Genomic DNA, 26,121 nt, shown 5'->3' with positions numbered 1-26,121 from the left:
CCAGTTTCGGCTTCGGTTTCAGCAGCGATTTTTGTATGATCACAATCAAGGAGGTTATATAGAACAATAACCTCCTTGGTCACAATCAAGTCTATATTAGGTCACGCGCGGGATTTAAAAAAAAAAAAAAGCTTCAACCGCAGACTCACATAGCGCCTTCATGCTTCTATGCTCCAGCCAGTTTTCTCTTTGCTCTTCTCAGAGCGCGATAAAAGTTGCTGCATTTTGGCTGGTCTCAGCTTTTTTTTTCTCTTCCTGTACATCTTGTTCTGCGAAAGTGTTGATCTGGTACTTGCATTAAGCGCAGCTATTTCAGAGTCGACGGTCTAGCGACACATTGTCTGCAAAATACATTCCCATGAATGGTATGTGTTTTCCTGAATCAGGTTTCAGGCCACATCCGGAACAAAGACCCTAGTTCCAGTGCACTTAGCACTTCAGCTTTAGCTGTTAATTGTTGTAATGTACGGCTTTGTTTTTTTTTTTTGTCTTTTCCGAGATACACTGTAGCGTCCACAGAATTGCGTTCAGGCATCAAGCTTCCAAAAGTTACCATTTTTTCTATGTGCAAAGTGGCAAAGTTGCTTTTTTTTTTTTTCGGCTGTGACGTCACAGCTGTCAGTATGTAGTCTACGCCATATTTGTGTCCTGTTCTGACTAGTACTAGTACTACTATAGTATAGTGCCTAGAATATAATGGCTAGTGTGCCGACCGAGGCCTCCCGGGTGGCACCATGAGCGATGAATGCCGGCGGCCGCCGCCAGGAGCGCTGCAAACTGGGTGGGTGTAAAACCCCTCTATCTCTGGAAAGTAGCGAAATTGTAAGATCTTTGCCGCCGTTTCCCTCTCCCGGCGCTTTCCTCCTCGCTCCTCTTCGCTCCCGTCTCCAAAGAGAGAGTGAGGGCGGGTTTTCTGGTTTGTCGTTGGCTGCCGGGCCCCCTGACGTTACAAACACGTCACCATACGTCATCAACGCGCGCAAAATCTTGTTTTGCTTGTTTTTTATTTTCTCGCTGCCGCCATTAAACTGCCTCGTCTTACCGTTCCTGTGGCTTGCGCGCGTGCAGTTTCGTGCGCGCGATGCCGTGCTGCTGCGCGTTTCAGTGTTCAAGTAGAACAGAGACAGAACGTAGAACAGTAGAACAGAACGACTGCCGCGCTTCGCTGATTACAACACGGCACCGGCAAGGTTAATTGAGTTGAAGAACTTCTTCTCAGTCTCACATGTCACTGACGAACCCATCACCAGCCGTCATCGAAACTAAAAATTGCTGAGAACTTTTTCCGCAGTAACCAGAGAGGCTCTCCTCAAAAATTCAATCAGCACTGCACAACTGTAGGCCCCGATAAAAGATAGCATTTCATTGGTATCTTTCTTCCCAGCCTGCCACGATGTTGTAAAAGAGATTGTGAGTGTTTTCGCGAGAGTACGAATCCAGATCCTTGTCCGAGATGAAGCCTCCAAAATATCTCCAGTGACTAGCAGTAAATGCGGTAGCAAAAGCGTAGGCATGCGGGTCGCTGCAGCTCAGATTCGGTGACAGTATGCATTCGTAATTTCATGTTTTATTAATTTGAAACATTTGTGAAAGTTGTGGTTTGCAAATATGCATACAATTAATATTTTGTCTGTCGCCTGAATGAATCTGTAAATTGTTCAAAATTTCTGGTAACTGCTTGCATTTTTTAAAGATATTCTCGTGCATATCTGAAGCTTATAATCATCGAAATTAAAATTGGATTGTAGCGTGTGTGAAAAATGTTTCTACGAAAATTATTTGCTTCCACTTCGTTTTCTTATCTTTTCATTTCGTTAAGGCTTCTCAGCATCTTCCAATTGTCTAACAGTGTTTTTCTGTGCATTTATTTTTATTTGAAAATGTGTGTTTTCAATTATGTGCCTGCGCCAGTCTTAGGACCGTTTTCAAAGCGACCAGTGCTGTGTCAGTAAAATCAAAGATGCTACTTGGTTCCAATGTGCAACAGTGTTTATCACTACATTTTTGGAACTGTGTATTTTGTATGCGCCACATCTTACGACCTTTAAAGCAAACCAGTATTGTGACAATAAAATAAGACCCTATTTTGCCTGAGTCATTTTGCCGATCAATTGATTTTGCGAAGAAATAAAAGCCACTTTTTTCACCTACACTACCTCTGATTAGCAGCTGTAGGACCACTGCTTCATCGTTTTCTTACAGATGTGATTTGAAAATGAAAGCATACAATAATCGACGCTTTTGCTTATAGGTTAGCCAGAAGCGATCGATGTTAGAATTCGCCGGTTTGCCGCTCACGCGCAAAGATGCAGAAGATTTCTGAAGGGGTCATTGGCTCTCATTCAGGGTCATCTATCTGTCACCCAACACAGATGACACCATAATTGCCTGCTCAGTTTATTTCCCGTTCTTGATGATTCAGAGTACCCGAGCATGATGCCGAGTGCAAACATTTCTTGCCGTTTTGAGCATGTCTTCTCCTTCCTTTTTTTGTTATTGCGAACAATATGTGCCACTAAAACCAAACATAACATTTTCAAATCGATTAGTAGTTACCTGTACAAAGCAGATTTAAAAGAACGCTTTAAAAGGCAGCACAAAAAGCCCCCGCCATTCACTATCATTGACCCTTCCGCGGCGCCCCTCGAGCGCAGGCAGGTTCAGCGTGCCGTGCGCAGCGCTCCCGCCGGTGGGAGAGTGAAATCAGAGGTGAATTGAGGAGGAAAGCAGCCGAAGGGAGGAGAGTTTCGCTACTTTCCAGATAGAGGGGCTTTAGGTGGGTGAAGTACGGCAAGCTCAGAGTAAAATATTATATGAGGAACGCCTGAGGAAATTGGACAGTAACAGATGGGCAGCTAAGGTATTTAAATACCTGTACCTAAAAAGCGTTGACTCACAATGGAGGAAAAGAACTAGGAAACTAACTAGTAAGTATGTTAGCAACAAGGACGGAGAAATAAAGAGCATTAAGCAACAGGTGAAAAACACAGAAGGTAAAAATTGGATAAATTCGATGGAAAAGAAGCAGAGAGTGCAATTATATCGAAAGTGGAAAATGCAGATCAGGAAGGAAGATTTCTTTGATAACTCAAGAGGCAGTGCCCTACTTTTTGAAGCTAGATCAGGGTGCCTTAGAACACGCAGCTACAAAAAGAAATTTAACAACAGAGATGACGCATGTGCTGTATGTGGAAACTCCAGTGAAACAATTGACCATATTATAGTCGAATGTAATGGTATCCATCCGGAAGTTGGTGCAGGCGCAATCACTGTTCCTGAAGCTCTGGGGTTTAGAGATAACAGTGGCCGGGTGAACAAACCGGCGGTGGAAACTAGCAAAAAACGACTGGAAGATTGGTGGCTTAAAAGCAGAAAAGTGACATAATGTTAGTAATGTATGAACAAAATTTAATAAATAGAATGATGGTTTAGTTAACCATTCTAAATAAATAATTAAGATATAGGGAGAAAAATGAGCATAATAGCTACTGCTACCACCCCGTTTCAAAGGGGACGCTCCTATATTTCATCCATCCATCCATCCATCCATCCATCCTTTCCTTTTTTTTTCTTTCTTTGGCTGGGACGCAGTTTAGTCAAGGCGGGTGGCGAAGGCTGGGCCCAAAAACGGTCTAGCGAGACAGCAGCACAGCCACTTCGGGGGGGGGGGGGGGGGGGGGGGGGGCGAAACAGTTATGGCGATTTCCACTGGTCGATCGGAGCTGGGCGCCCGAGCCGACCTACAGCGCTACAGAGCGAATCAGCCTTGGTCGACCAGCGGAACGTGTAGAGCGCGCGGCGGAAGTAAAGCTGAGCCGGTTTCACTTCCGGCGAGATACGACTTCGGTCGGCGGATCGAGCTGGAGCGTCCCGAGTTGCCCCAATGATGATGATGATGATGATGAACTGGTGGCCATGCCCTTTGAAGCGGGTGGACACTCACACAGTATCCGGCCAGAGTGGAAAAAAAAAAGAGAGAAAAAAAAAAGTTACACACTGAGTTGCGGAGTTACACACACACGCGCACATAGGTCACATCGGTCACTCACACAAGCACACACACAAGCAGTAGCTGCCACCAAACACCCCCTATCGGCGGCGCACAGTCTTCCACCACTCGGCTAGGCGCTTCTTGGTGGTCTCCACAGCTCCCCCTCTGACGCTGCCGCCCGCGTCCTCTTCCTGCGGCTGCTTGGTAGATGGGGTCGAGAAGCCAAGCGCTTTCAGGAACGTGGCTCCCTCTTGTTGTGGCGGCTGGAGGCCCTGGCAGTGCATAACCAAGTGCTCTGCGCTTTCGTCCGCCGCACCACACACTCTGCACGCCGTGTCGTGTATAGTTGTGTCGAACCGGCTTTTGTACACCAAGGTCCGCAAAGCCCCCGCTCTTGCCTCGAATAGGAGGCTACTCCCGACACTGTTGTCATACAGTGTTGCGGGCTTGGGAGCTAATTTATGGCGGCTGTACAACGCGAGCGTGGTCTTCTTGCTCATTGCGTCCCGCCACATTTCGCTCTCAGCTGCCCCGACACGCCGACGGACCTCCGCTGCCCATTTTGTTGCGGAGTCGGTGTCAATATGGTTCTGGAAAGAGCCGTACTTCTTTTCCAGCTGGTACAGGCGCTTAGTCCACTGCGTGCGGAGACAGGTGGCAGCCAGGTAGTCAAACACCTGGCGAGCCCAACGCGCACGAGGCATGCAGCGAAGACGCCCGTAGAACGCCAGCTTGCTGTACGCCTCTCGAGCCTCGAAGGTGGACCAACCTACGTCTCCCTGTACTGCCTCGTTTGCCACCTGGCCATGACATCCAAGCGCTGTGCGGCCAACCTCTCGCTGTTGTCGCTCCAGCCATTCACGGGTATCCGCTGCCAGGCACACAACTGCGTTCGCAAACGTTAGACCTGGGAGATGGACCATCTTCCACAGGTCGCGTACCATCACGAACCGGTTGCAGCCCCAGAGGCACCGACGACGCAGGACGCATTGGGCTCGCAGTGCAGTCTGTCGCAACTTGGCCTCGTGCCGGGAATACATGGCTGCAGAGTCGCAGAGCTCCACTCCCAAGTATTTGGTTCCCGAGCTTCGGATAAGGAGCTCTCCTCCAAGCGTCAGCTCAGTCTCCGCACCGTCAAGTCCTGCCAGCTGGACAACCGTGGTCTTTCTAGCGTTGAACCGCAAGCCCAGGCGACCGATCTCATTTTGGCAGATATCCAGAAGACTCTGCAGATCCTGGGGTGTCTCCGCCATCAAGACAAGGTCGTCCGCGAAGGCCAAGCCCGGTAGTCGGCGAGTGTCGTCCATGCCAAGGGGAGAGTACCTCAGCCGGAAACCGATGCCTGACCTGAGCAGTTCTTGCTCGATGATTGCTGCGTACAGGATGTACAGGAGGGGTGATAGGGGACACCCCTGCCTCAAGCCCCTCATCACGGTGATGGGCTCCGATACAGCAGGACCGAACTGAACGACGACCCTATTGTCCTCGTAGAGGCGTCGGATGGTCTGCACCAGCCGCTCCGGAAGCTTCAGTCCCCCTAAGCGGCTGAACAGCTCCTCATGAGGCACGTTGTCGTAAGCCTGCTCAACATCCAGAAAGCAACACCACAGCGATCGCCCCTCCTGACCAGCGGAATACGCGCAACCTATCTTGGTCGACCAGTGGAAATCGAAATCGTCGTCCCGGAGCAAGAAAACGTGCTCCGTAGCGACCACAACGCCATAAAACAACGTAAAGAAATAAATATTTTAATGCCACGTTTTATAAAATAGGTAAACTATTTCAACAAAACATTACGCCGCATTTTTTTATTTTTTGCAGCGTTCTTGTTACGCCCCCTGTTGATGAGTGTGCGGTGCATTTGCAGCTTGACTTTGCAGGCCTTGGTTTAGTGTCCACCATAGAGTTAATACAAAGACTCTAGAGGGAAAGCTGCCCGTTCACCCAATGCATTCGAGGGGTGACCGCGTGATTGCCGCCATTATCCCACTGTTCATTGGTTGCCAGATGAATTTTACTTGCTAAATCTGGCACATGAAGATGGTTTGAAGCTGGCAACTTGGATCGTGGGAAGATGGCGGCGTGCAGCTAACCGACGGCGGGCGGCTACTGTTCAGTAGGTGCTGTAAACAACGGCAGAATCGTCGCGTGTGGAGCATTTCTAGTGATATGTTGCGTCGCGTACCTACTGTAACATCACACAGGTGTCCTGATTCTTCTGAGTTGTTATCGCAAGGCCGGCTATCCCTGCGATTGTTTCGCGCTTCGCATGCATTTCGTCCGTCGAGCGCACATGCATCTCTTCTGTGCCCGATCACCTGAAAATATGTCAGAAATTTGCTTTGGCGCAAGACGACGACCACAGTATATTAAAAAAGACGGTGACGAATTCCACAGCAACGGCCCTTGGCCTATCCGGGATGGCTAGTTCTGCATACAGTAAATGTCAAAGGGTGGTCGTGTGTGTTTACTGTTGATCTGCTACGTCTGCTCGCAAACATGGTTTCCAATTGTTCTACATCATTCCTTTATGGCCAGGAAGGTGCCTGAAAGATTATATAATATGCTTGAAACTTGAAAACAATGTATAGAAATTTCCTACAGTTGTGTTATCGGCAGCGGTTTTTAAAACTTTTGTTCAAACCTTTGTTCATTTTTGACGCAGTGAGCAGAAACTGTGCTGGCCACAATGATAAATTTGATGATGGCGGCGAACCAGTGAGAAGCTCGTTTCCCTGCCCAGCTTTCCCTCTAGAGTCTTTGTATTAACTCTATGGTGTCCACCCGTTACAAAGGGTGCAGCCTCAAATCATCATCATCATCATCATCATCATCGGACAAGCGCGGGCAAGCGCTCGAAGCTGCTCGAAGAACGAACAGGATGGTCCGTCGATTAAATGCGACTGTTGCGACCGCTATAGGTCTATCTGGACGAGACGCCTTTTGATAGCGTTGCCTCCGCCACGGACAAAGCTTTTGTCTGTAAAATATGTCTGCGGATGGAGGACATCTCGGCTCGACTAATGACCCAATACCAGCTGAATTGTGTGGAAATTCAGAACAGGGTGGATGCACTGGAAGCTATGGTTAGGGAGCTAGCCTCGAGATTGACATTGAAGCGCACAAATACCATGCCACGAGAAACATCTGACACTAGTGGTACAAATATACCAGTCAGGTGAGACATTCTCGACAGGACAAGGAGGACAAGTTATAAGGGAAGATCATTAACGACATACCAGATAACCAGGACGCGCTGGCGTCGCATACAATGCAGGACTGCATCCATGGCGTGATGGGTGGCGATGCCCATCTAGAATCAGAAGCCTCGGCGAGGCAATCGGGTACGATGGCATTAGACACGCCGAAGGACAGTTCAGCCGCTGGTTAGGTACCAAGAACGAGCGCGAGATGGCATCTATCGGGGACACCCCGCTGGTCAAAGTGCTAAACCCAGGCGACGTCCCGATGAGTCGACGCAGGGATGAAAACTATCCGCACACAGGGAGCCGGGAGAAGGCACTCCATAGCCAGCAAAAGTCAAGATATCCGCCCCGAAATAGTAAACGACGAGCTCCCAAACAAAATAACAGAGATAAAGGATACCCCGCATCCGATATGGCACAAGAGATCATCCTTGTCTGTGATGAGAACGTTGGCAAACTCTCAGCAGCCTTGCGGGAAGCGCTCAGTGTCCCGAAAGCACTGTGCGTAAACCGATGAAGCAATAAAACGCATCACTATGAAGATCAGGCCCGACATGTACCGCGCCGATATGTGATACATATAGGACTTGCGGAGGCACTTCAGCGTAAACCGGAGCTTATCACCCAATCCCTGGAAGCTGCCTAGGCGGACCCCCCAGCGGGCCTCATAGTATTCTCAGTGCCCGAAGTTAATACTCGAGGAGGGGAGGTTCGCGCAGCAGTACTGACCGCTAACGCCCAGCTGAAGAGATGCATTGTGCAAGAGAAACCGGCATCGCTTCATTGACCTCAGCAAGGGCTGGACCCCAACAATGCTGGATAGGGACAGAATTCACTACACCACCGAGGGTGAGCGAGGCCACGAAAATATTTTAGCCCAGCGCTCTCGCTACGAACACAAGGACAGAATAAAACAGCCGCAGCACACCCGGACACCGCAAGCCCGACAAGCCCAGCAACACCAACAGGCCCCACCCGCAGGATGCACGAGTCAGACTGCAGAGTCGCAGAGCACTCTTCAGCTACCGCCAGCAGTGCAACCCCCCCACCAACAGGCGCAGGGAATAGCCAACATCCCCCCCCCCCCCCGCTACTCCAATCCCAATGTGGAGCCCCCAGGCCACACTACCGACAATGTACGCCGCTGTGGGAGAGTTAGACAGGCACCACCTGATGCTGGCTCACCGCCTGCCGCAATAAGGCGCCGACGAAACCACGGACGTCGCCGCAGACATCCCGCCGCAGTTCGCATAGGCTTCCTGAACCTCCACGGAGCACGAAAAGAGGCAAAGGGGGAAGAACTGTTCGAGACACTAAACAACGAGGACTTCACCCTGTTCGCGGTAGCTGAGACTCATCTTAGGACTTGAGCCCCCCCGGTCCACGAACAATGGCACTGGGCTGGAAACAGTCGCTAACAGGGGTCCCGCAAAGGAGGACGAGTCGGGATGCTGTGGAGAAGCGACTCTACGTGGGAAAGGCTAATAGGCGCGTGCTGTGAGCACATATGGATTACTGGCACCATCCTGGATATGCCCGTGATCGTCGGCGTGGTATATCTTGCCGTGACGTGCGGACAACACGATGGGAATTCCCAAATTATGCAGTGCCTCACAGAGGATATTCAGGTGGGCTTCCTGTAAAGAGGTCATACTCATGGGCGACTTTAACGGGCATATTCAGTCCTTGGATGGTTACCAGGATTACAATGGCCAGATCATGATCGACTGGGCTCACAAGCACGGCCTGGAAATTGCCAACCTCCGGGCCGACTGCGAAAGACAGTTCACTTGGAGTGCCCGAAGCAGCCGTTCAACAATAGACTACGTACTCGTATCGCCTAAGCTGGCAGCCAGCATCACGCAGATACACATCGATGAAGATGGTTGGTTTAGTGTCGGTAGCGACCACAACCGCATTCAACTGTCTATGGCAACCACCACACACCGAACTTCCAAGATAGGGAACCAGAGCCCGGAAACACGCTATCTTCGAGTGGACTCATAAGAACAACCAGGGAATTCGCGAAATTTATGGAATTCTCCAGGAACTGCAGCTGGCCGAAACAGTGATCCTCATTACTGTGTAATATCTAACTCTTCTGTAATCGTACAGATACTTAAATTATGATTAGTTTTCAGTAAAACACGCACGTACACAATCATGGACCGTCAAGGATGTTTGACAATACTTCCGAGGAGCCGGCAGCAGCAGAAGAGCCAAGTGAGAACTCGTGCCCGCAGCAGCAGACGTGCAGCTTTGAACCTCAGCATATCCATTTGACTCAATTTCCATCCCTGCAACTTGGACCAAATTAACCGAAGCACCTGCTAGAGCTGGCTCTGTATAGGGGTATTCACTGACGCGCCGCATTGTGGGTAATTGAGGCACAGTCGGCCATATTTGTGTCCACGGAACGAACAGAGCGAACGTACGTATCAAGTGCTGTCGTGCGGTTCTACAAGCAGTGGCATCCGCAGCTATATGTTGTTTACTGAGCTATCGTAGACTGTAATAGGCACGTGCACAGTGTAAACAACGGAAGCTGAAGAGCTGCGCGAACGACCTCGGCATTTTAAGGTTCCGGAAATACACACGAACAACTCCACTCGAACGAGATACCTCACCGAGATGCGACGTCACGTATGGCTGGCACGGCTCAACCGCACAGGTATCATGGAATATGAGAAATGTATATGTCAAAATGGGCTGGACTGGAATCTTCCGGATGTGCCTTAGCAGCCAGCTTGTGTCACTATCCGTGCACGACTGTCCTTCACGCACTCGGAAGACACATTCCCGGTAAAAAAGCAGCGCGGTATCGCTTCCAGTCATGCGCATGCATGCAGCGCGCCGCCAACACCTCGTCGTGTTTTGCTGCAATAAAATCATTCATAGAGGGCTCGCTAAACTTTGTGTTTGTCGTACTTGCCTCATTCGATCAGAAGAAGTCGGATGTTCGCATCGTCTGTGTCGGCTGCTAATCAAAGCAGACCGCATGCAGATTCGGCGAAGGAACGTAGGCGGGCAGAGTTGTTTTGCAGAAGGTTTAATAACAAATCAAGTTTAGCTTGGCCAAAACTGCGCTGTATTTCACGAGTTTTGTTGCAAAAAGTTATTTCGAGCCCGCAAGGCAACGAGGTGGCGCCACCGGTGTCATCGCTGTGGCCTGTGGCAGCGGTATAGTGCTCTAGCCAGGGGTGTGCTAGGCATAGAGTTAATACAAAAACTCTAGAGGGAAAGCTGGGCAGGGAAACGAGCTTCTCACTGGTTCGCCGCCATCATCAAATTTATCATTGTGGCCAGCACAGTTTCTGCTCACTGCGTCAAAAATGAACAAAGGTTTGAACAAAAGTTTTAAAAACCGCTGCCGATAACACAACTGTAGGAAATTTCTATACATTGTTTTCAAGTTTCAAGCATATTATATAATCTTTCAGGCACCTTCCTGGCCATAAAGGAATGATGTAGAACAATTGGAAACCATGTTTGCGAGCAGACGTAGCAGATCAACAGTAAACACACACGACCACCCTTTGACATTTACTGTATGCAGAACTAGCCATCCCGGATAGGCCAAGGGCCGTTGCTGTGGAATTCGTCACCGTCTTTTTTAATATACTGTGGTCGTCGTCTTGCGCCAAAGCAAATTTCTGACATATTTTCAGGTGATCGGGCACAGAAGAGATGCATGTGCGCTCGACGGACGAAATGCATGCGAAGCGCGAAACAATCGCAGGGATAGCCGGCCTTGCGATAACAACTCAGAAGAATCAGGACACCTGTGTGATGTTACAGTAGGTACGCGACGCAACATATCACTAGAAATGCTCCACACGCGACGATTCTGCCGTTGTTTACAGCACCTACTGAACAGTAGCCGCCCGCCGTCGGTTAGCTGCACGCCGCCATCTTCCCACGATCCAAGTTGCCAGCTTCAAACCATCTTCATGTGCCAGATTTAGCAAGTAAAATTCATCTGGCAACCAATGAACAGTGGGATAATGGCGGCAATCACGCGGTCACCCCTCGAATGCATTGGGTGAACGGGCAGCTTTCCCTCTAGAGTCTTTGTATTAACTCTATGGTGCTAGGATTACAGCGGGAGGGGGCGCGTAAATAATGGACTTGACGGGGGAGGCCGTATAGCGGACTGGTCCAAAAAAACGGTGCGCTGAAGGGGGTGTCGGTAGGTTGCTTCAAGCAGCGCGGGTCGCGCGCTCGCGTGCGCCCGTGCCCGGGAAAACGCTCTGCCCGTGGATTTTCTACCGCATCATCGTTCTGCCGCGGCGCGACCGGCTCGCGGCAGGAACAGTGTGATGGAAAGAAAAACCACAAGCCCAGACGGCCATAGACGTCCGACGGTCGACCGACGGACGTCCGTTTTCGGACCTTCGGACATCCGACGGAAGTCCGGTTATGTTCGATATACGTACAGCGGACATCCGTCGGACTATCGTTCGTGGATCCGGATCGCGTCCCACGGACGTCCGACGGGCAGCCGGAGGCGGACATTCGGACGTTTCCCGGAACATGCTTGCAGGGCCCGCTATTGGTGTAAAAACTTGCCAATAACATTTGTGTAAAGCTCAGCAAGCATGTGCCATGGAAATTTCAGTCACATACTAGTGCTCAATGCCTTTGTCGTGAGAGTAAAGCAGACAACAGAATATGCAACAGGTTCAAGTTTCCTGTTGTCTGCTTTACTTTCACGCACAAAGCACTGAACAGTAGTGTGCAATTATAACTTCCATCAAAGAGGCACATATGCTAGCTGAGCTTTACACAAATGCACCATTCCTGAAAACATGCTAAGTGCATAGGCATACCAGCATGCGAGGTTGTAAAAAAAAGCATTTTTTTTTGGCTTTATTGCAAAAACTGCATGCATAAATAGTCTACACTAAAAAAATATCGATGTTAAGGAATGGCATGGTAAAATGCAGGCCAACTGGAGTATTAAGAATCTACTTGAATAATTTTTTTTAATTATCCTTGGCCGTGACAGCTCTTCCCTTGGGGAGGTGGTGAAGGAAAAGGTATTTATTGAAACCTAATATTTCGGAATTAACGAGGAGATGATCAAGTTCTCTGTGGGTGGCCTCCGCAGGCCGGGATACCAGGAGCAGTTACTATCCTGTGCATTTGCTCGATCAGCTGTTGCTGGTCTTTCAGGCCTAAGATGGAAAGAACAGGCTGGGCTCCTCCTGCAATAGAAGGGAAAATGAAATTCAAGTTATCTGTGCTGAACTTTGATTACACATCTCCAAGGGCAACTGCCAGTTTCTCTCAATTGCTTTTTCCAGATGGCACTGTACGCATGCATCTCCATTCAGAACTGTCACATACTATATAGAAAGGTCATATAACTGCAGCAAAACCCATGCAGAATAAAAGATACAAACGTAGTTTGACCAGAACCTGGCATTCAGTATTTTAATGTTTTTATGTACAGCAAATGGCATCTGACCAAACATGGCATGTTATGCTTGCTGCTATGCGCCCTCAGCAATGCCCAAGACATGGAGTGCACATGCAGAGAAACTAAGCATAAAGCTGTATATGAACATAAAGCACAGCCAGAGCATTGCAGTATTACACAGGTACGCATTGGCGGCAGAAACCTGCCTTTTGAGCGGTTTAACAGGCAGATTTCTAAAGTCATTGTTCCTGCTCTGAAAAGAAGTGATCAATAATAACATCATTTAAAATTGTTACCTTTTTGTTCTGTAAACTGCACATTTCGCTGGTTTCCATGTACCCTCTACCGAAGACATTCCCTGGGCGTGTCGGGGGTATATCGACATCAACATCTAGGCTACAAGCGTCTAGAAAGTGTCTCCTTAGAGCAGCTGCGACGAAGGAACTTATCTGATAACATGCAAGCTGCTGCAGCAGAATAAAGATAGACATTTGACATGTGGCTAAAGCCCAATGTGGAAGCATAGCCCGCTGCAGTGATTGCGCAGTGTTCATGCTTCTGCAAGAGTTAAAAGTAAAGTTATTTGTTTGCCCACAGCGCTATATGTGACATTACAATAGCAAGGCTTATAGTTACACAAAACACAAAAAGCTGACAACCACAAGCTTCTGATGTATTACCGGCAGCATGCAGCATGGATGTTAGTTACTGAAATATGGTTGCATAATTCTGGCAACCAGCTGTGCATGTATGTCATGGATTTCTCAACTACGCACAACAAATTACAAAAAAAATAATAGTATTTATAAATGCAGCCAGCTGTTCACAAGCAACACTGTAGCTTTTTTATGGGGAAGGTAGTGGGCGCCAAAGAAACTGCCCCTGTAAAGGCACCTAATTTGCCCCTATGTAATATCGGGGACAAGTGTGTGGACTACACAAACTGCAATCAAAGCACATAACTTTTACATCGACCAGGAAACTCGGACCATACTTGTAGATGTGAAAGTTGAACGTTAGTTCTTTCATGTGTGCAAGAGAAATAAGGTCACAATTCGTTTACATCGCGATTCTAGTCCAAAATCTCCAGACATACTGTCCAGAGACTTTCGCCCCCGCAGTATAAGCCACCACTTGGGTAAGAGATTAGTAAAAGAAGTGTATAAAAGACATTAGTGCTGTTGGACACCCATAGCTATAAAAATGGTATTGACATTGGAGTACTGCCTTAAGGCGGGGCCTAGGGCATTACAAGAGCAAGAGTTAGCGTCCGCTGGTCCTCATTTGAACGAACAAAAAGAGGGGGGGGGGGAAGAAATCTACCTCAACTACATGTTTTGAGTGACACCAAGCCGCAGTTAGTATCAAAGATATCACACAGTTTTGTGGAAGATTTGGGAGCGCTTTGCTGCTTTCTTACAGGATTGGACAAAAGAGCTCACCATCTTCAGAAAGGCACGTTATATAGAAATGAACATAGTGAATTTACTGCATCTGGCCACAACAACTTGCACACGGAGAGGAAGATGAACTGAAAATTTTATACATGAATGTACGTATTTACAACAGGTGAAACAATGACCATGATCTATGCCGAAGAGGAAAGAGATCAAAATCTAGCTCAGAACGAGTTCTCCAGGCCGCGGGGCCGTTTCATTAACTTCGGGACACCGCCCACATTTCTCATCCCCAATGACAACGAACTCACACATGACTGGCTAACAAACATTTTGGCATGTCTTTCCACTTTCATAAGTTCTTCATCCTCTCCCTAATACAAGCAATGCAAAAGGGACAACAAATTCGTTTCACAACAAACGGAATTTAGAGAATGGACCTCGAAATGATTGGCTCACTAGGTCACATGCCAAACTCTCTCCCCTAGGAAAAAAAAGAGAAAAAATAAATAGAACCCATCAAAACGGTGTCCCACGTGCGCAACCATTGCCCAAAGCTTGCATCCTTGGCGGCTCCTTTTACAGGGCAATTATTGCAATTATTGGCATCCGAGTCAGCACCATTGCGGACCACATCAGAAGAGCCAACCCACATCCTCCCGCTCTGCATCATACCGTCACTGTTACACACTTGCCCTTTTTCAACGCCGCCATCTCCCACCATTGTTGACATCCAGGGTTGGAATCCTCAACGAGACCCCACTCAGCGCGCCTGCACTGAATAATTGTCACTTTTATGGGCTCCCCAACAAGGAAGAGGGCCTTACACCCTTCAACCTGACAGTGTTTTTTCTTTGAACGATAAGCAGTTCTTCCAAAAGAGGTGCTCGTTTCAAAGCTGTGCTACCTCCGGGTGATGGGTCCAGTCAGAGTACTAAGGACCCCTTAGTACGCTTAGTACTAAGGACCCCTTAGTTGTATACTGTTCGTAAAGCTCCTGAAATAAAAATGAGCCCCCTACATGACACAGCAACGAGAACAAACTGCTTGTCCCCGCGTCTTCGAGTGCGACAGCAAAGTCCTCGGAAGAGGGGACTTCTTTCCCTCTCTGCCTATGTTTCCGTTAAGCACTGTAGCTGCTGTAGCTGCCTCTCTGTGCGCGTCTCTCTGCCTCCTGTCCGAGGGCAAGTGGGAGACGGCCGCAGCTGGGCATTGAACAGGTGACCCAAAAAGAGCAGACTAACAATGGTGCCTAGCATACCCACCGATCCCTTACAGAAATCATTAAAGAAATGAAAGCAATACATCAGATAACGCTACAATGTTTCTAAGTGCAAAGTCGACAACTCCAAGTCATATAAATATATGTACAGGGTCGTCCACTTCTAGCTATAACACAGACACTGCTTTCAAATCAACATTACGTACGAAACAGCCACATATCGATGCAAATCGGTGCACACACACAGGGACCCGGATGTGCTGCTTCACATGGCCTGCCACTTAGCTTTATTGTGTGGCCGGTTCGAACGCAACAGCGTTTTGAAGGCGGTGAGCATGTTATAGCTAGAAGTGGACGAGGCTGTACATCTCCGCACATTAACTAGACAGAAACAGTGCAGAGTAAACTAACAATTCAGTGTCTAGCAACACTATTAAAAGGGGATAAAGGCCACGGGGGGCTACGATTATTAGTACCATTTTGCCTTTAAACTACAATAACATACTTGTTGCAAGCTTAAAATCAAAGATTCACACCTGTCCCACCCACAGCAATGGAACACACATCTGACTCAAGTCTGCAGAGAAAGAGCAAGCTAGACTATTACAGACGCACCCTTGGTTATTTTTCTGGCATTTCTGAGGGTGAAGAATCTGACTTGTCAGTAGCATGTATATGAATACGAATCCTATGAAATGCATCAGATTTTCTGGAGTGGCTTTTCTTTGCTGACCACATATGAGGTGAGCTATCCAACTTGGCCTAGGTTTATTCTATGAATAACAAAGCTATAGCTGGTACACAGTCGTTTACTCAGGCTGAACATGCGAGTGCGTGGCATGCACTTTTTGAGATGCCACTGCATCCATCGCAGCTGCACACCGTAGCGAAGAGGCAGACAGCGTGAAGTACCAGTTCTAGTCCCTCTACCACCACTGGGGTCTCAAACTAGGGACCCCTTGTTTTTGTCAGGTCAGGCCCCCTCAGGGTCAGCTAGTGAGTAACCTCCTGTATTTGTATCTGATGGCAATGTTTTCCACCACCACCCACAATACGCAGCTGCGCATCATAGCAGATGTGAAGCAACAGCTCCTGGTCCTTCTATGCATAAGCCACTTTGCCTTGATGCATGCTTGCGCACCATAGTAAAGAGGCAGACGACATGACGCAGCAGCTCATGGTACCTTTACACATGAGCCCCCCCATTGTACTTCGATACGCACCATAGCAAATATACAGACTACGCCACACAGCAGCTCCTGGTCCCTCTATGCATAAGCCATCTTGCCTCAATACGCACCTGCGTACCTAAGCGAAGAGGCAGACGTGAAGCTGCAGCTCCTGGGCCCTCCATGCACAAGCCACTTAGCATCAATGCACGGCTGTGCACTGTAGTAAAGAGGCGAAGGACGTTAAGCAGCAGCTCCTGGTCCCTCTACGCATCAGCCATTTTGCCTCGATGCGCATCTGCACACCGTAACAAACAGCCAGATGTGACAAAGAAGCTCCTGGCTTCTCTACACATAAACCACTTTGCCTCAATGCACGTCTGCACACCGGAGCAAAGAGGCAGATGACGTGAAGCTGGAGCGGCTGGTCCCTCTACGCACAAGCCACTTAGCCTTGATGCATGGCTGTGACGAATGCATTGCTATTTTGCAAACTGCATGCCACACATTCCCATTCAAGCTAAGAGTGGACGACTGTGTAAACGTAAAATACTGGTTATTTACTTCAATGGACAGTGACAAAAAGAAACATGGTGGACAATGTAAAAAGAATTTGCTGCATAAAGTTTGTTGAAACCAGTTCTACATCCTACATGTAAACAAGCTAAAACCTTAATGTCGAAGGGATGTCCTGTGTGTTTAAAATCATCACGCTCAAACAACTTCAACACTGACAATCATGATTCAATATTAATAATATAGATAATGATACAATACTCACTTTTAGCCATACCAAAGAAATGAGAATGCAAAGGGATGTTGCTGTTTTTACCCCGTGGATGACAGTTTTCCATGTTCAAAATGCTGCTTCCTGTTGGCCTACGAAATCGGCTACAGCAAATGGCATCTGAAAAATTTTTGGAAGCCTTATGCTAGTCTTCAACGAGAAGAGCATTGCCATACAGAAGTAGAACACAAATATTTTTACAACACACTAAAAGCAACAACTGCGGTGCTGTTTTTAGGATGACTAGGTACAGGTTTTGCTGTAGCAAGCCAAATGTTAGCCTTAAATAAGGAAAGCATTCCCATACAGAAACAGAACACAAAAGCTTTTACAACACATTAAAAGCATCAATTGCACAAATGCTTGTAAGATGACCAGGTACAGGTTTCTGCTATAGCCCACATCATGTGACCAGCGGTTATCAGAAGCCTTGTATGTGAGCATGATGCCCTAGATTCAATTTATGGCTATCACTGTATTAACAAGCATGGGTTTAAAGCTACTTTAATATGATAATCTAAGAACATGGTAAGAGCTTTCAGTGCGAGACATAAGCTCAGTATCATGCACTATAAGGTGCTGCATGGCTCTAGTGTAGCTTTGGCATCATCTCGCTGTCAATATTGCAGTGAAGTTCTGAGGAGCCTTTGAATATCTGTAAGGACAAAGCAACAACAATTTTGTTTTCATCTCACTTTTGCTCAACTCTTTTTTTTTTTTCTTTTTCTTTTTTTGAGCCCGCGGCTTGCATGGCCTCCCAGTATGCCTGTTTTGCATAAAAGAAGGCGTTGCAGGTACCAGAGCTCACAGCCCAACTGTATCGCGGCGGCGGTATGTCAAATTCGTGCCAGAACAGCGCAGAACAACGGGTCAAGAAAAAGACAAGTGCTGACTTTTTTTTTTCTCTCATCTCCTTGTCCGGTTGTTCTGCGCGGTTCGGTCCCACATGCATAACCAACATGCGCAAGGTGCTGTCCTGGTTCGTCAAAGCTGAAGGAGAGTACTAAACCTTTAGTTATTTAGTATCTACAGCCGTTTCTTCTAGAAACTGTAGTTGCCGTAAAGCTCGAGAGAGAAAGATCAGCGGCTGTCCATTATAAAAAATAATAATAATAATAAAAAAAAAAAAAAAACACTCGCGACGTTTTCACAAGTGTAGGCATGTCGCACGATAGGCTCGAGGAGTGCAAAAGTTTTCTCGTATAGTTTTTACAACTCAGCACGTTGCGCATGGTTAACAAATTAACTCCTTTAAAGCTCGGGCAGGCACTCCTTTATCAGAGACAGAGAAGTTGCGCGGCTTACTGGCCAGCATCCAGTAATGCCGATAAAATGGCCCTCAGACTTGAGGCTGCACTTTAGTTAGTCGGCGCGGAGCCATCCTGTCAGTCTCGCCTAAAACACTCGACCGTTCGGCTGCTGTACAGAGCTGTTTCCTTACCCAAAAGCTACCACTATCGGTGCATCGAAAAGTTCCACTAAAGAAACAAAAGTTCGGTGAAATACTTACTTTGGAATCGGCGGGTGAACAAAGTGTGCCAGCCGCACAAAGCCACAGCAAAAACAATGCTAGCAGTGCATTACAACCGTAGGTATTTGTAACTGCGCAGAAAATACAGAACACCGAAACATGAAGCAATCTTCCATGACTAAACTTCAACTTATCAGGTGGATTGGATTGGCTCATTTCAGATTTTTTTGAGGATAGGTTCGGTTTCGTTCTTTTTGAGCTTGCTGCTTGCTGCGTCTATTCAGCCACTGATTAAAATTTCACCGAAACATCATGATAGAAAAATGTTTAATGGTCATTTAACTTTTAATCAAAAATTTTTGATGGAAGAATTCAACGATGAAACAAGCGGAAAATAAAAAAAAACTGTTTAATGGAAACGCTTTCTATCGCATCGATTCGCTCTGGCATCGTATAATGCAGACTTGACGGTATTACTGATTTATACGCAGTTCAGACGAGCACGACGACTACAAACTATATCATAGCTGTGTAAAAGCAAATCCAGTGGCGGACGTACGGCGGCTGTCCGCTGGGCGAACGGATTCGACCATCCGCTTTCGTACGTACGCCGGAATTCCGGCGGACGTCCGAAATCGGCCGCCGAGTTGCGGCCGAGTTCGGTTGTCCGTCGGACGTCAGTGGCCGTCTGGGAAGCATAGCGCTCGCGAGCAAGCGTACCCGACCGCAGTATAGAAATAGCAGAGAACAGCAGATATCGTTTCCCATTTTTATTAAGTGCACGTGAAACAGAAAATGAAAAGATGCGACAAGGTATCCCTCACACACACGCACTTTACATAGCTAACAGTTTACAGTAGTGTTATGTGTTCTGCGCTAACATTGTAATCTTGCATGCTTGCTTTATCACTACAAAATAACCCAGTTTGCCGGCACTGCTTCTGTCAGCATGTGTACAGTTGATATGAAATTAAATAAATGATGCACATATTCATCCTACGCATTCCATACCATCAAAGCAATGTAGAAACATGAGCAAATACCTGCGTTCTAGTTAACCTAGTTTGGTATTTGATGCAAGTAATCACATGTCACTGTGCTATACATAACCAAAATGCATGATTAAAAATTTACACTACCCTTCCTGGAAGAACCGTCTTCTTCGAAACGCACGTCTCTCCATAGTACATGAAGGTAACAAGTTCAACAACACGAAACACAGCGGGTATCGCCGACTGTAATGGCCAGCACAATCAGCAGACGAGATGGGTCCACGGAACTGGAGGTGCACGCAGACAAGTCTCTCGTCTCACGATGGGACGAAGAGCCAGCAGGAATGAGATGCACAGAGTAAAAGAACCGCGACGAAAAATCGCGACTTTGGCCGATAAGCCAACACGCAGAGAATTCACAGCGCTAGGCTACGCCGACGACCGACGCAGACGACTGTTCTAATTCAAAACGAGCGGAGTAGTGCCGTTGTCAGATGGGAGGAGGTTTGGCACCAGAAGGCGCCGCACCTCAAGGTCTCACATAACCTATCTACCCGTCATCATTCATACATCATCCCCGGCACTTCCCCCCCCCCTCCCGGATGTCCGGGAGGCGGAGGTATTTGTAACGGCTACAGCGGTTCACGCGAGGACGGAGCAAGCCACGCAGCAACGCAGCGCAGTCTGCGGCGCCGTCAGTGCGAGGGGAAAATTTAGGCGCGAGGGAGAAGTCCTCCTCCCAGCTTTTTCTTTCCTCCTTTCGCCCCCGCTTGGGAGAATTAGACGGAACGGAAGTGGCCCTGACTTTATTTTGCTTCCCTACCATGTCCCCACCGCCACAGACGATGCAAACATCCGACTTCTTCTGATCGATTGAGGCAAGTACACGAAACAAATTTTTTATAAAAGATACTGACTACCAAACGCCATTTCTATGCAGAATATCAGCTACAAACACTCAACGGTTTGGGTTTAGTTGGTATAAACGTTGGACGGCATGCACGTAATTTCACAAAGAGCGAGTTCGTCTGCTTCAACCGCGGCTCTTAACCCAGCCGCTTGTAACGTAGTTGCATTTTTAGAGTGGTCAGTAGGATTGCGATTGGTTTCTTGTGACGAAGTTCGTCCGTAGGACAAGGAATTCATGAATGTCGCACGTATCTATGCGTGGGCACAGGCCGACGCTTACCGTGCAGTTGCGCATATCGACTGCACACGGGTTGATACCAAAGTTTTGTTTCGTACAGGTCTCTGTCCGCATCGCGCACACTTTGCCGATAAATCAAGCTGTCACTCATAATACCGACTAGCAGTGCTGGCATGAGGCAGAGAACCGCCGCCCCGTACTAGTACGTGACGAGCGCCCGCGCTTCCCTATGGGCGAGGATGGCGCTGTTTGCAATGAAAGCCAATCGTTCGCGGCAGAGAACGCTGCTTGTCGGGAGGGTAATATCCACCCGTTACAAAGGGGAAGGCCGCAACATCTAACATAAGGGTACCCCCTGAGCAGACGACGCAGTTTTCTCGCTTCAGAATACGGCAATTTGTTGGTGTTGTGCGTGCGTGTTAAACCTGCTTCTGCGCGTCTTTTGCTTTCACGAAGGTGCAGCAGTTTATTTACGGTGTAGGTGTTTGCTCATGCGAGTCGTTCCGCGCTTCTACCTGCTCGGCGACGATTGCATCGTTTTTTTTTTTTTTTTTTTTTTTTTTTTTTTTTTTTTCGCGTTTTGTGCGCGCGTTCTGTGCTCGCCTGTATCCCTTCTTTTTTTTTTTACTGTGTCGCCAGTGGTGAAGCGCGGTTCTCGATTGTGGTTTCCCCAGTGCCTCTCACTAAACTGCAGAGAAAAATGCCAAAGAGAAAGCGGTGGTGCACAAAGAAGACTTGCTTTTTTGGCAAACGGGGTTACCGCTTGAACAAGGAGCGTACGTATTACTGCGCTATCTGATGCTACGCAAGTACACATTCTGCACAATGGGAACGAAGCGTCAATAGAAATGACGGAAGGTAAACGGCAACTGCTTTTGTTGGCCAGAAACATTTTTAGAGCATGCAGTTATAACAAGAATGGAAACTTGGGCGAGTCGGTAACGGTGCTCCATGACAGTGTGCAGCACAAAGAGAGTACACAATCAGGCTCCACAGACAGCACCTGTGTTGTGTACCTTTTCTGTGTCCCTCGATTGTCCTTTTGCGCTACTCATGTCATGATGCAGTTATATATTAGGCGCATGTTTCACCGTAAGCGCGGCATTATATACCAACGAGCTTCCTCGCTATGAACCGGCCGCGTCTCGTGCATATTGTGAATCTGAGAAAAAAAAAAAAGAACAACGATCGTCAGCTTCTTCATTCAAAAGATGGTGACTTCGGCAAAACCTTGTGTGCAATCACAGGCCGCGACGTACCTTAGCCGCTGTAAGCAACGGTTCCTCGTTTGTGCTCTGCTGTTCATGCAATTCTGCCACATATGTGCCTATGTTTGTTATATTACATACATAAAAGGAGTACCGATCTCGAGCCGGGCATCCTGAAGAGTGAAGTTGAATGGGCCTTAGCCAGCCTTGCTAAGAACAAAGCTAACGGAATTGATGGCATTCCAGCTGAGTTGCTTCAAAACCTCAACCATGGCGCTGTTAACATTCTGCATATATTATGTCAGAAGATTTAGACAACCCTGCAGTGGCCACAGGATTGGAGGAGGTCAGTTTACATCCCCATTCCAAAGAAAGGCAGTGCCAAAGATTGTTCCAACTACCGCACGATCGCGCTTATTTCGCATGCTAGCAAGGTGATGTTGAAAATCCTCCAAGGTAGGCTGCAGCAGTATGTGGATCGGGAGCTTCCGGACGTGCAATCTGGGTTTCGCAAGGGCAGAGGAACTATAGAGACCAAATTGCCAACCTTCGCTGGATCATGGAAAAAGCAAGAGAGTTCCAGAAACCCATCTACTTCTGCTTTATTGATTATATGCGAAAGCGCTTGACTGCGTAGATCACAGCAGATTGTGGCAAGCTCTAGAGCCAAGAGATGGGAGTTCCACTTCACCTCATCTGTCTCCTCAGGAACTTGTATGAAGGGCAAGAGGCCACAGTCCGAACTGGGCATGGTCTTACTGATTGGTTTCCGATTGAGAAAGGAGTGAGGGGTCGAAATTACTTCGTAGCCCTCCACTACGGCTCCTCTTTCCACTTTCACTCCCACAATCCTCCCTTCCTTTATGGCGCGGTTGCGGTGTCCACAGAAAACAAGTGAGACAGTTACCGCGCCTTTCCCTTCCTATAAATAAATCGTTTTTTTTTCTTTTTTTTTTTTTTTTTTTACTGTCGCCCTGCCTATTTAACCTTATACGCAGAGTGCATCATGAGGAAGGCCGGTCTGGACGAATCTTCAGCTGGGGTGAAGATTGCTGGAAAACGTATCAATTCAACCTTAGATATGCGGATGATACCACATTAATGGCAGAAAGTGAAGTGGAACTCAAGATTTATTGATTTATTTATAGGAAGGGAAAGGCGAGGTAACTGTCTCACTTGTTTTTCTGTGGACACCGCAACCGCGCCGTAAGGGAAGGGAGGAAGATGGGAATGAAAGTGTAAGGAGAGAAAGAGGAGCCGTAGTGGAGGGCTACGGAGTAATTTCGACCACCTGGGGATCTTTAACGTGCGCTGACATCGCACAGCACACGACGCCTCTTCGTTTCGCCTCCATCGAAACGCAGCCGCCGAGGTCGGGTTCGAAGGAACTCAAGAGACTTCTGATGCGCGTACAAGAAGAGAGTGAGAAGTTTGGGCTTAAACTGAACATTAAAAAGACAAAGATCATGGCGTCTTGCCCTATCAAATCCTGGAGCATCAAGGGACAAATAAGAAGTGGAAGCTGTGACAGATTTTCTCTTCTTGGGCTCCAAGATTACCTCGGAAGGAGACTGCAGCCATGAAATTAGGAGACGCCTGCTTCTGGGAAAGAGAGCAATGGTTAGCCTTGACCGCCTAGTAAAGAGCAGAAACATTAGTCTGTCAACCAAGATCGGCCGTATAACTCGTGCTATGGTCTTTCCAGTTGTGATGTATGGATGCGAGAGTTGGACTGTGAAAAAAGCTGACCGCCGAAGAATTGACGCGTTTGAATTGTGGTGCTGGCGAAGACTCCTGAGAGTTCCTTGGACTGCCAGAAGATCAAATCAGTCGATATTGTCGACCATGAACCCTGACCGCTCATTGGAGGGTCAAATTTAAAGTTAAAGCTCAGCTACTTTGGTCATCTGATGAGAAGAGAGGAGTCGCTGGAGAAAGATTTGATGTTGGGAAAGGTTGAGGGTCGCCGGAGAAGGGGTAGGCAGCGAACGCGATGGTTAGATGGCATCCTCGATGGCACTGCAGATGAAGTTGTGATGTTAGGAAGATAGTGAGAGACCGGAAAGCGTGGCGTGACATGGTCCATAGGGTCACGAAGAGTCTGACACGACTGAACTGAAAAGGAGTGTTGTGTGACTTTGTTTCCTGTGTTGTTCGCATATACAATATATAAATAAAACTGCGCGTACGTGTTTACTTATCAGCAAGTGTACAGTGCGCAGAAAGAACCATATGTCAATCAAAATGAAGCACTGCACTTTGTTCCAGAGATTACAAATATATTCTATATCAATAAATGCCTATGCTTTAATTGTTGTTAGAATAGAAATTCTGGGTTTCCCTTTGTGAGCACGGGATGTCCGGGACTAAGATGCTCAAACTTCGCAAGCAAGAAGCGTTAAATACGTGCGCCGCTTCCAGTCCAAGACAAAACACACACCCTGAAACTTGTAGTCAGCGGCTTCAGTTATAGCTGAAGTCTGTTGCGACTTAATTAGAGCTGAAATGCAGTGCAAGCAGCCTTATTGCCGAAGATGTGAGAGCGCGGTAGGCAGCAGAAAGTGCGGCTGGTACGGATGGATGGATGGATGGATGGAATATAGGAGCGTCCCCTTTGAATCGGGGTGGTAGTAGTAGCTATCATGCTGTTTTCTCCCTATATCTTAATTATTGATTTAAAATGGTTAACTAAACCACCATTCTATTTATGAAATTTTGCTCCTACATTACTAACATTATGTCACTTGTCTGCTTTTAAGCCACCAATCTTCCAGCCGTTTTTTGCTAGTTTCCACCGCCGGTTTATTCATCTCTAAACCCCAGAGCTTCAGGAACAGTGATTGCGCCTGCATCAACTTCCGGATGGATACCATTGCATTCGAGTATAATATGGTCAATTGTTTCACTGGAGTTTCCACATACAGCACATGCGTCATCTCCATTGTTAAACTTCTTTTTGTAGCTGCGTGTTCTAAGGCACCCTGATCTAGCTTCAAAAAGTAGGGCACTGCCTCTTGAGTTATCAAAAAAATCTTCCTTCCTAATCTGCATTTTCCACTTTCGGTATAATTCCACACTCTGTTTTTTTTCCATCGAATTTATCCAATTTTTGCCTTCTGTGTTTTTCACCTGTTGCTTAATGCTCTTTATTTCTCCGTCCTTGTTACTAGCATACTTGCTAGTTAGTTTCCTAGTTCTTTTCCTCCATTGTGAGTCAACGCTTTTTAGGTACAGGTATTTAAATACTTTAGCAGCCCACCTGTTACTGTCCAATTTCCTCAGGCGTTCCTCATATTAATATTTTACTCTGAGCTTCCCGTACTTCGAAAGATGCCCAGCCCATATCTCCCTGTACCGCCTCATTTGTGGTTTTGCCGTGGGCACCTAGTGCTAATCGTCCAATGGATCTCTGATTTGTTTCTGATGTCGACTGTACCCAGACGGCCATAGACGTCCGACGGTCGACCGACGGACGTCCGTTTTCGGACATCCGACGGAAGTCCGGTTATGTTCGATATACGTACAGCGGACGTCCGTCGGACTATCGTTCGTGGATCCGGATCGCGTCCCACGGACGTCCGACGGGCAGCCGGAGGCGGACATTCGGACGTTTCCTGGAACATGCTTGCAGGGCCCGCTATTGGTGTAAAAACTTGCCAATAACATTCGTGTAAAGCTCAGCAAGCATGTGCCATGGAAATTTCAGTCACATACTAGTGCTCATGCTTTTGTCGTGAGAGTAAAGCAGACAATAGAATACGCAACAGGTTCAAGTTTCCTGTTGTCTGCTTCACTTTCACACACAAAGCACTGAACAGAAGTGTGCAATTAAAACTTCCATCAAAGAGGCACATATGCTAGCTGAGCTTTACACAAATGCACCATTCCTGAAAACATGCTAAGTGCATAGGCATACCAGCATGCGAGGTTGTAAAAAAAGCTTTTTTTTTACTTTATTGCAAAAACTGCATGCATAAACTGTCTACACTAAAAAAATATTGATGTTAAGGAATGGCATGGTAAAATGCAGGCCAACTGGAGTATTAAGAATCTACTTGAATAATTTTTTTTAATTATCCTTGGCCGTGACAGCTCTTCCCTTGGGGAGG

General features: G+C 47.4%; 1 long non-coding RNA gene across 1 annotated transcript; it reads right to left on the bottom strand.

Moving 5' to 3' along the window:
* Nucleotides 1–11,544: 11,544 nt before the first annotated feature.
* LOC146206667 (uncharacterized) lies at nt 11,545–18,836 on the bottom strand. Its single transcript, XR_014704486.1, has 3 exons — nt 18,705–18,836; nt 17,189–17,314; nt 11,545–12,404 (listed from the first exon to the last, which is right to left on the bottom strand). It is a non-coding gene; the product is annotated as an uncharacterized LOC146206667 (long non-coding RNA).
* Between the last annotated feature and the right edge of the window lie 7,285 nt (nt 18,837–26,121).

The sequence above is a fragment of the Amblyomma maculatum genome, chromosome 1 (assembly GCF_055883805.1).
Source record: "Amblyomma maculatum isolate TAMU_Amacu chromosome 1, ASM5588380v1, whole genome shotgun sequence".
Taxonomy (NCBI): Eukaryota; Metazoa; Arthropoda; class Arachnida; order Ixodida; family Ixodidae; genus Amblyomma; species Amblyomma maculatum.
Note: the sequence above shows the minus strand (reverse complement) of the source record. Positions and strands in the feature narration are given on the sequence as shown.